Here is an 11,310-nt window from a genome sequence, read left to right as displayed (position 1 = left end):
GGGGGCCGAGAAGAAAGAGCCCGGGGAGTCAGGGGGGCCGAGAAGAAAGAGCCCGGGGAGTCAGGGGGGCCGAGAAGAAAGAGCCCGGGGAGTCAGGGGGGGCCGAGAAGAAAGAGCCCGGGGAGTCAGGGGGGCCGAGAAGAAAGAGCCCGGGGAGTCAGGGGGGGCCGAGAAGAAAGAGCCCGGGGAGTCAGGGGGGCCGAGAAGAAAGAGCCCGGGGAGTCAGGGGGGCCGAGAAGAAAGAGCCCGGGGAGTCAGGGGGGCCGAGAAGAAAGAGCCCGGGGAGTCAGGGGGGCCGAGAAGAAAGAGCCCGGGGAGTCAGGGGGGGCCGAGAAGAAAGAGCCCGGGGAGTCAGGGGGGCCGAGAAGAAAGAGCCCAGGGAGTCAGGGGGGCCGAGAAGAAAGAGCCCGGGGAGTCAGGGGGGGCGAGAAGAAAGAGCCCGGGGAGTCAGGGGGGCCGAGAAGAAAGAGCCCGGGGAGTCAGGGGGGGCGAGAAGAAAGAGCCCGGGGAGTCAGGGGGGCCGAGAAGAAAGAGCCCGGGGAGTCAGGGGGGCTCGAGGTGATCGGGCTCGGGACCCAAAAGAGAGGAGTAAAAGACTCAGATCCAGGAGCAGAGGATGAAATATTTGGGACCTGGAAGCAGAGGAGAAAAAGACCTGAGGAAGAGGCCAAAAAGCAAGAAGTGGAAGAGTCTGAGGAGCCACAGGCCCCGGGGAGGAGGCGTCAGACATGAGGGGGCGCAGGGAGCTACAAATACAACCCCCCGAAAATCCGCAACACGAAAGCCGAGAATCCAAAGTCCACATGAAGGGTTAACTGTCTGTTTACACATAAATAATCTACAATGTATCCATCACACAGAGGAATGTTATCAAAACACCCGCGCCAACCACCGGCCCCACAGATCGCCAACCACCGGCCCCGCAGATCGCCAACCACCGGCCCCGCAGATCGCCAACCACCGGCCCCGCAGATCGCCAACCACCGGCCCCAAAGATCGCTAACCACCGGCCCCACAGATCGCTAACCACCGGCCCCACAGATCGCTAACCACCAGCCCCACAGATCGCTAACCACCGGCCCGCAGATCGCTAACCACCGGCCCCGCAGATCCCTATACACCGGCCTGCAGATCCCTAACCATCGGCCCGCAGACTGCGAACCACCGGCCCGCAGATCGTTAACCACCGGCCAACAAATCATTGTCTCGCCGGCTCATGGGTTCGGTGCTGTCACACACAGGAGTCGTGGATTCGCCCCGGACACCATTCTCACCTCTCGTCAGGGAGAATAGAGGATAATACAGAAGGATGGGAGAAAGCGTGTATCAGGCGGAGGGAGTCTACAGCCGGCACCGTGCGGTCTGCTCCCAGGGGTCAGGATGGAGCGTGCATCAGGCGGAGGGAGTCTACAGCCGGCAGCGTGCGGTCTGCTCCCGGGGGTCAGGACGGAGCGTGCATCAGGAGGAGGGAGTCTACAGCCGGCAGCGTGCGGTCTGCTCCCGGGGGTCAGGACGGAGCGTGTATCAGGCGGAGGGAGTCTACAGCCGGCACCGTGCGGTCTGCTCCCAGGGGTCAGGATGGAGCGTGCATCAGGCGGAGGGAGTCTACAGCTGGCACCGTGCGGTCTGCTCCCGGGGGTCAGGATGGAGCGTGCATCAGGCGGAGGGAGTCTACAGCTGGCACCGTGCGGTCTACTCCCGGGGGTCAGAACGGAGCGTGCATCAGGCGGAGGGAGTCTACAGCCGGCGGCGTGCGGTCTGCTCCCGGGGGTCAGGACGGAGCGTGCATCAGGCGGAGGGAGTCTACAGCCGGCACCGTGCGGTCTGCTCCCGGGGGTCAGGACGGAGCGTGCATCAGGAGGAGGGAGTCTACAGCCGGCACCGTGCGGTCTGCTCCCGGGGGTCAGGACGGAGCGTGCATCAGGAGGAGGGAGTCTACAGCCGGCACCGTGCGGTCTGCTCCCGGGGGTCAGGACGGAGCGTGCATCAGGAGGGAGTCTACAGCCGGCAGCGTGCGGTCTGCTCCCGGGGGTCAGGACGGAGCGTGCATCAGGCGGAGGGAGTCTACAGCTGGCACCGTGCGGTCTGCTCCCGGGGGTCAGGACGGAGCGTGCATCAGGCGGAGGGAGTCTTCAGCCGGCACCGTGCGGTCTGCTCCCGGGGGTCAGGACTTAGCATGCATCAGGCGGAGGGAGTCTTCAGCCGGCAGCGTGCGGTCTGCTCCCGGGGGTCAGGACAGATCGTGCATCAGGAGGAGGGAGTCTACAGCCGGCACCGTGCGGTCTGCTCCCGGGGGTCAGGACGGAGCGTGCATCAGGCGGAGGGAGTCTACAGCCGGCACCGTGCGGTCTGCTCCCGGGGGTCAGAACGGAGCGTGCATCAGGAGGAGGGAGTCTACAGCCGGCACCGTGCGGTCTGCTCCCGGGGGTCAGGACTTAGCATGCATCAGGCGGAGGGAGTCTTCAGCCGGCACCGTGCGGTCTGCTCCCGGGGGTCAGGACGGAGCGTGCATCAGGCGGAGGGAGTCTACAGCCGGCACCGTGCGGTCTGCTCCCGGGGGTCAGAACGGAGCGTGCATCAGGCGGAGGGAGTCTACAGCCGGCACCGTGCGGTCTGCTCCCGGGGGTCAGGACTTAGCATGCATCAGGCGGAGGGAGTCTTCAGCTGGCACCGTGCGGTCTGCTCCCGGGGGTCAGGACGGAGCGTGCATCAGGCGGAGGGAGTCTACAGCCGGCACCGTGTGGTCTGCTCCCGGGGGTCAGGACGGAGCGTGCATCAGGCGGAGGGAGTCTACAGCCGGCACCGTGCGGTCTGCTCCCGGGGGTCAGGACGGAGCGTGCATCAGGCGGAGGGAGTCTACAGCCGGCACCGTGCGGTCTGCTCCCAGGGGTCAGGACGGAGCGTGCATCAGGCGGAGGGAGTCTACAGCCGGCACCGTGCGGTCTGCTCCCAGGGGTCAGGACGGAGCGTGCATCAGGAGGAGGGAGTCTACAGCTGGCACCGTGCGGTCTGCTCCCGGGGGTCAGAACGGAGCGTGCATCAGGAGGAGGGAGTCTACAGCCGGCACCGTGCGGTCTACTCCCGGGGGTCAGAACGGAGCGTGCATCAGGCGGAGGGAGTCTACAGCCGGCACCGTGCGGTCTGCTCCCGGGGGTCAGGACGGAGCGTGCATCAGGCGGAGGGAGTCTACAGCCGGCACCGTGCGGTCTGCTCCCGGGGGTCAGGACGGAGCGTGCATCAGGCGGAGGGAGTCTACAGCCGGCACCGTGCGGTCTGCTCCCGGGGGTCAGGACGCAGTGTGCATCAGGAGGAGGGAGTCTACAGCCGGCACCGTGCGGTCTGCTCCCGGGGGTCAGGACGGAGCGTGCATCAGGCGGAGGGAGTCTACAGCCGGCAGCGTGCGGTCTGCTCCCGGGGGTCAGGACAGAGCGTGCATCAGGCGGAGGGAGTCTACAGCCGGCAGCGTGCGGTCTGCTCCCGGGGGTCAGGACAGAGCGTGCATCAGGCGGAGGGAGTCTACAGCCGGCACCGTGCAGTCTGCTCCCGGGGGTCAGGACGGAGCGTGCATCAGGTGGAGGGAGTCTACAGCCGGCACCGTGCGGTCTGCTCCCGGGGGTCAGGACGGAGCGTGCATCAGGTGGAAGGAGTCTACAGCCGGCAGCGTGCGGTCTGCTCCCGGGGGTCAGGACGGAGCGTGCATCAGGTGGAGGGAGTCTACAGCTGGCAGCGTGCGGTCTGCTCCCGGGGGTCAGGACGGAGCGTGCATCAGGAGGAGGGAGTCTACAGCCGGCAGCGTGCGGTCTGCTCCCGGGGGTCAGGACGGAGCGTGCATCAGGAGGAGGGAGTCTACAGCCGGCAGCGTGCGGTCTGCTCCCGGGGGTCAGGACGGAGCGTGCATCAGGAGGAGGGAGTCTACAGCCGGCACCGTGCGGTCTGCTCCCGGGGGTCAGGACGGAGCGTGCATCAGGAGGAGGGAGTCTACAGCCGGCAGCGTGCGGTCTGCTCCCGGGGGTCAGGACGGAGCGTGCATCAGGAGGAGGGAGTCTACAGCCGGCAGCGTGCGGTCTGCTCCCGGGGGTCAGGATGGAGCGTGCATCAGGAGGAGGGAGTCTACAGCCGGCAGCGTGCGGTCTCCTCCCGGGGGTCAGGACGGAGCGTGCATCAGGTGGAAGGAGTCTACAGCCGGCAGCGTGCGGTCTGCTCCCAGGGGTCAGGATGGAGCGTGCATCAGGAGGAGGGAGTCTACAGCCGGCAGCGTGCGGTCTGCTCCCGGGGGTCAGGACGGAGCGTGCATCAGGCGGAGGGAGTCTACAGCCGGCACCATGCGGTCTGCTCCCGGGGGTCAGGACGGAGCGTGCATCAGGCGGAGGGAGTCTACAGCCGGCACCGTGCGGTCTGCTCCCGGGGGTCAGGACGGAGCGTGCATCAGGCGGAGGGAGTCTACAGCCGGCAGCGTGCGGTCTCCTCCCGGGGGTCAGGACGGAGCGTGCATCAGGTGGAAGGAGTCTACAGCCGGCAGCGTGCGGTCTGCTCCCGGGGGTCAGGATGGAGCGTGCATCAGGAGGAGGGAGTCTACAGCCGGCACCGTGCGGTCTCCTCCCGGGGGTCAGGACGGAGCGTGCATCAGGTGGAAGGAGTCTACAGCCGGCAGCGTGCGGTCTGCTCCCGGGGGTCAGGATGGAGCGTGCATCAGGAGGAGGGAGTCTACAGCCGGCAGCGTGCGGTCTCCTCCCGGGGGTCAGGACGGAGCGTGCATCAGGTGGAAGGAGTCTACAGCCGGCAGCGTGCGGTCTACTCCCGGGGGTCAGGATGGAGCGTGCATCAGGAGGAGGGAGTCTACAGCCGGCAGCGTGCGGTCTGCTCCCGGGGGTCAGGACGGAGCGTGCATCAGGAGGAGGGAGTCTACAGCCGGCAGCGTGCGGTCTGCTCCCGGGGGTCAGGACGGAGCGTGCATCAGGAGGGAGTCTACAGCCGGCAGCGTGCGGTCTGCTCCCGGGGGTCAGGACGGAGCGTGCATCAGGAGGAGGGAGTCTACAGCCGGCACCGTGCGGTCTGCTCCCGGGGGTCAGGACGGAGCGTGCATCAGGAGGGAGTCTACAGCCGGCAGCGTGCGGTCTGCTCCCGGGGGTCAGGACGGAGCGTGCATCAGGAGGAGGGAGTCTACAGCCGGCACCGTGCGGTCTGCTCCCGGGGGTCAGGACGGAGCGTGCATCAGGAGGAGGGAGTCTACAGCCGGCACCGTGCGGTCTGCTCCCGGGGGTCAGGACGGAGCGTACAGCCATGTAAGGGAATCTGCTGCACAGGAATCCGGTCACCCTCCGCAAATGACAACGTCCAGGGCCGGTCACAGACAAAAGAAGCTGTGACGCCGGAGACTCCGGTGAAGAGGCCGGGATCCTGCCCCGATTCTCAGCCACATTATATGGTGCCGGTTCTGCTGCAGGCGCTGATCCGCAGATCTTCGGCCCCGACCTCAATGCACAAAGGGATCAGGACCTCACTTCAGGTGGAAAAGATCCAAAAGACAAGAACCTGACGAGGCCATTACTGAAAAGACTGTGATTACCGGCGTCCCCTAATGACACGGGGCACGGAGCGCGGCCTTATTTACCAGCCCGGGTGCAGGAGGACACGGGGATCCAGCTGGCACCGCAACGGCATCCGGGCCCCGCGCCAAGTCTGAGGCAAGAAGCGCCGGCAGCCGGAGCAGAGTATTTATAGAGCCTGCCGCGAGAGAAGGGACGATTATACCCCCCGACCGAGAGAAGAGACGATTATACCCCCCCGACCGAGAGAAGAGACGATTATACCCCCCGACCGAGAGAAGAGACGATTATACCCCCCCGACCGAGAGAAGAATGATTATACCCCCCGACCGAGAGAAGAATGATTATACCCCCCGACCGAGAGAAGAACGATTATACCCCCCCGACCGAGAGAAGAGACGATTATACCCCCCCGACCGAGAGAAGAACGATTATACCCCCCGACCGAGAGAAGAGACGATTATACCCCCCGACCGAGAGAAGAACGATTATACCCCCCGACCGAGAGAAGAACGATTATACCCCCCCGACCGAGAGAAGAACGATTATACCCCCCGACCGAGAGAAGAGACGATTATACCCCCCCGACCGAGAGAAGAACGATTATACCCCCCGACCGAGAGAAGAACGATTATACCCCCCGACCGAGAGAAGAGACGATTATACCCCCCCGACCGAGAGAAGAGACGATTATACCCCCCGACCGAGAGAAGAACGATTATACCCCCCGACCGAGAGAAGAGACGATTATACCCCCCCGACCGAGAGAAGAACGATTATACCCCCCGACCGAGAGAAGAACGATTATACCCCCCGACCGAGAGAAGAGACGATTATACCCCCCCGACCGAGAGAAGAACGATTATACCCCCCGACCGAGAGAAGAGACGATTATACCCCCCCGACCGAGAGAAGAGACGATTATACCCCCCGACCGAGAGAAGAGACGATTATACCCCCCCGACCGAGAGAAGAGACGATTATACCCCCCGACCGAGAGAAGAACGATTATACCCCCCGACCGAGAGAAGAGACGATTATACCCCCCCGACCGAGAGAAGAACGATTATACCCCCCGACCGAGAGAAGAGACGATTATACCCCCCCGACCGAGAGAAGAACGATTATACCCCCCGACCGAGAGAAGGGACGATTATAACCCCCGACCGAGAGAAGAACGATTATACCCCCCGACCGAGAGAAGAGACGATTATACCCCCCGACCGAGAGAAGAACGATTATACCCCCCGACCGAGAGAAGAGACGATTATACCCCCCCGACCGAGAGAAGAACGATTATACCCCCCGACCGAGAGAAGGGACGATTATAACCCCCGACCGAGAGAAGAACGATTATACCCCCCGACCGAGAGAAGAACGATTATACCCCCCGACCGAGAGAAGAACGATTATATCCCCCGACCGAGAGAAGAACGATTATACCCCCCGACCGAGAGAAGAGACGATTATACCCCCCGACCGAGAGAAGAACGATTATACCCCCCGACCGAGAGAAGAGACGATTATACCCCCCCGACCGAGAGAAGAACGATTATACCCCCCGACCGAGAGAAGGGACGATTATAACCCCCGACCGAGAGAAGAACGATTATACCCCCCGACCGAGAGAAGAGACGATTATACCCCCCCGACCGAGAGAAGAACGATTATACCCCCCGACCGAGAGAAGAACGATTATACCCCCAGACCGAGAGAAGGGACGATTATAACCCCCGACCAAGAGAAGAACGATTATACCCCCCGACCGAGAGAAGAGACGATTATACCCCCCGACCGAGAGAAGAGACGATTATACCCCCCCGACCGAGAGAAGAACGATTATACCCCCCCGACCGAGAGAAGAACGATTATATCCCCCGACCGAGAGAAGAGACGATTATACCCCCCCGACCGAGAGAAGAACGATTATACCCCCCGACCGAGAGAAGAGACGATTATACCCCCCCGACCGAGAGAAGAACGATTATACCCCCCGACCGAGAGAAGAGACGATTATACCCCCCCGACCGAGAGAAGAACGATTATACCCCCCGACCGAGAGAAGAGACGATTATACCCCCCGACCGAGAGAAGAACGATTATACCCCCCGACCGAGAGAAGGGACGATTATACCCCCCGACCGAGAGAAGAACGATTATACCCCCCGACCGAGAGAAGAACGATTATACCCCCCGACCGAGAGAAGGGACGATTATACCCCCCGACCGAGAGAAGAACGATTATACCCCCCGACCGAGAGAAGAACGATTATACCCCCCGACCGAGAGAAGAACGATTATATCCCCCGACCGAGAGAAAAACGATTATACCCCCCGACCGAGAGAAGAACGATTATACCCCCCGACCGAGAGAAGAACGATTATATCCCCCCGACCGAGAGAAGAACGATTATACCCCCCGACCGAGAGAAGAGACGATTATACCCCCCGACCGAGAGAAAAACGATTATACCCCCCGACCGAGAGAAGAGACGATTATACCCCCCGACCGAGAGAAGAACGATTATATCCCCCCGACCGAGAGAAGAACGATTATATCCCCCCGACCGAGAGAAGAACGATTATATCCCCCGACCGAGAGAAAAACGATTATATCCCCCCGACCGAGAGAAGAACGATTATATCCCCCCGACCGAGAGAAGAACGATTATATCCCCCCGACCGAGAGAAGAACGATTATATCCCCCCGACCGAGAGAAGAGACGATTATACCCCCCCGACCGAGAGAAGAACGATTATACCCCCCGACCGAGAGAAGAGACGATTATACCCCCCCGACCGAGAGAAGAACGATTATACCCCCCGACCGAGAGAAGAGACGATTATACCCCCCCGACCGAGAGAAGAACGATTATACCCCCCGACCGAGAGAAGAGACGATTATACCCCCCGACCGAGAGAAGAACGATTATACCCCCCGACCGAGAGAAGGGACGATTATACCCCCCGACCGAGAGAAGAACGATTATACCCCCCGACCGAGAGAAGAACGATTATACCCCCCGACCGAGAGAAGAACGATTATATCCCCCGACCGAGAGAAAAACGATTATACCCCCCGACCGAGAGAAGAACGATTATACCCCCCGACCGAGAGAAGAACGATTATATCCCCCGACCGAGAGAAGAGACGATTATACCCCCCCGACCGAGAGAAGAACGATTATACCCCCCGACCGAGAGAAGAGACGATTATACCCCCCCGACCGAGAGAAGAACGATTATACCCCCCGACCGAGAGAAGAGACGATTATACCCCCCCGACCGAGAGAAGAACGATTATACCCCCCGACCGAGAGAAGAGACGATTATACCCCCCGACCGAGAGAAGAACGATTATACCCCCCGACCGAGAGAAGGGACGATTATACCCCCCGACCGAGAGAAGAACGATTATACCCCCCGACCGAGAGAAGAACGATTATACCCCCCGACCGAGAGAAGAACGATTATATCCCCCCGACCGAGAGAAAAACGATTATACCCCCCGACCGAGAGAAGAGACGATTATAACCCCCGACCGAGAGAAGAACGATTATACCCCCCGACCGAGAGAAGAGACGATTATAACCCCCGACCGAGAGAAGAACGATTATATCCCCCCGACCGAGAGAAGAACGATTATATCCCCCGACCGAGAGAAAAACGATTATACCCCCCGACCGAGAGAAAAACGATTATACCCCCCGACCGAGAGAAGAGACGATTATACCCCCCGACCGAGAGAAGGGACGATTATACCCCCCGACCGAGAGAAGAACGATTATACCCCCCGACCGAGAGAAGAACGATTATACCCCCCGACCGAGAGAAGAACGATTATATCCCCCGACCGAGAGAAAAACGATTATACCCCCCGACCGAGAGAAGAACGATTATACCCCCCGACCGAGAGAAGAACGATTATACCCCCCGACCGAGAGAAGAACGATTATACCCCCCGACCGAGAGAAGAACGATTATATCCCCCCGACCGAGAGAAGAACGATTATATCCCCCGACCGAGAGAAAAACGATTATACCCCCGACCGAGAGAAGAACGATTATACCCCCCGACCGAGAGAAGAACGATTATACCCCCCGACCGAGAGAAGAACGATTATACCCCCCGACCGAGAGAAGGACGATTATACCCCCCGACCGAGAGAAGGGACGATTATACCCCCCGACCGAGAGAAGAACGATTATACCCCCGACCGAGAGAAGAACGATTATACCCCCCGACCGAGAGAAGAACGATTATACCCCCGACCGAGAGAAGAACGATTATACCCCCCGACCGAGAGAAGAACGATTATACCCCCCGACCGAGAGAAGAACGATTATACCCCCCGACCGAGAGAAGAGACGATTATACCCCCCGACCGAGAGAAGAACGATTATACCCCCCGACCGAGAGAAGGGACGATTATACCCCCCGACCGAGAGAAGAGACGATTATATCCCCCGACCGAGAGAAGAACGATTATACCCCCCGACCGAGAGAAGGGACGATTATAACCCCCGACCGAGAGAAGAACGATTATACCCCCCGACCGAGAGAAGAGACGATTATACCCCCCGACCGAGAGAAGAGACGATTATATCCCCCGACCGAGAGAAGAACGATTATATCCCCCGACCGAGAGAAAAACGATTATATCCCCCGACCGAGAGAAGAACGATTATACCCCCCCGACCGAGAGAAGAGACGATTATACCCCCCGACCGAGAGAAGAGACGATTATACCCCCCGACCGAGAGAAGAGACGATTATATCCCCCAACCGAGAGAAGAACGATTATACCCCCCGACCGAGAGAAAAACGATTATATCCCCCGACCGAGAGAAGAACGATTATACCCCCCGACCGAGAGAAGAGACGATTATACCCCCCCGACCGAGAGAAGGGACGATTATATCCCCCGACCGAGAGAAGAACGATTATACCCCCCGACCGAGAGAAGAACGATTATACCCCCCGACCGAGAGAAGAACGATTATACCCCCCGACCGAGAGAAGAACGATTATACCCCCCGACCGAGAGAAGAGACGATTATATCCCCCGACCGAGAGAAGAACGATTATACCCCCCGACCGAGAGAAGAACGATTATATCCCCCGACCGAGAGAAAAACGATTATATCCCCCGACCGAGAGAAAAACGATTATACCCCCCGACCGAGAGAAGAGACGATTATATCCCCCGACCGAGAGAAGAACGATTATACCCCCCGACCGAGAGAAGAACGATTATACCCCCCGACCGAGAGAAGAACGATTATACCCCCCGACCGAGAGAAGGGACGATTATACCCCCCGACCGAGAGAAGAGACGATTATATCCCCCGACCGAGAGAAGAACGATTATACCCCCCGACCGAGAGAAGGGACGATTATAACCCCCGACCGAGAGAAGAGACGATTATACCCCCCGACCGAGAGAAGAACGATTATACCCCCCGACCGAGAGAAGAACGATTATACCCCCCGACCGAGAGAAGAACGATTATATCCCCCGACCGAGAGAAGAACGATTATACCCCCCGACCGAGAGAAGAACGATTATACCCCCCGACCGAGAAAAGAACGATTATACCCCCCGACCGAGAGAAGAGACGATTATACCCCCCGACCGAGAGAAGAGACGATTATACCCCCCGACCGAGAGAAGAACGATTATACCCCCCGACCGAGAGAAGAGACGATTATACCCCCCGACCGAGAAAAGAACGATTATACCCCCCGACCGAGAGAAGAACG

This window comes from Anomaloglossus baeobatrachus, chromosome 10 (assembly GCF_048569485.1).
Source record: "Anomaloglossus baeobatrachus isolate aAnoBae1 chromosome 10, aAnoBae1.hap1, whole genome shotgun sequence".
Classification (NCBI taxonomy): Eukaryota; Metazoa; Chordata; class Amphibia; order Anura; family Aromobatidae; genus Anomaloglossus; species Anomaloglossus baeobatrachus.
The sequence above is the reverse complement of the archived record's forward strand: the minus strand, read 5'-3'. Positions refer to the sequence as shown.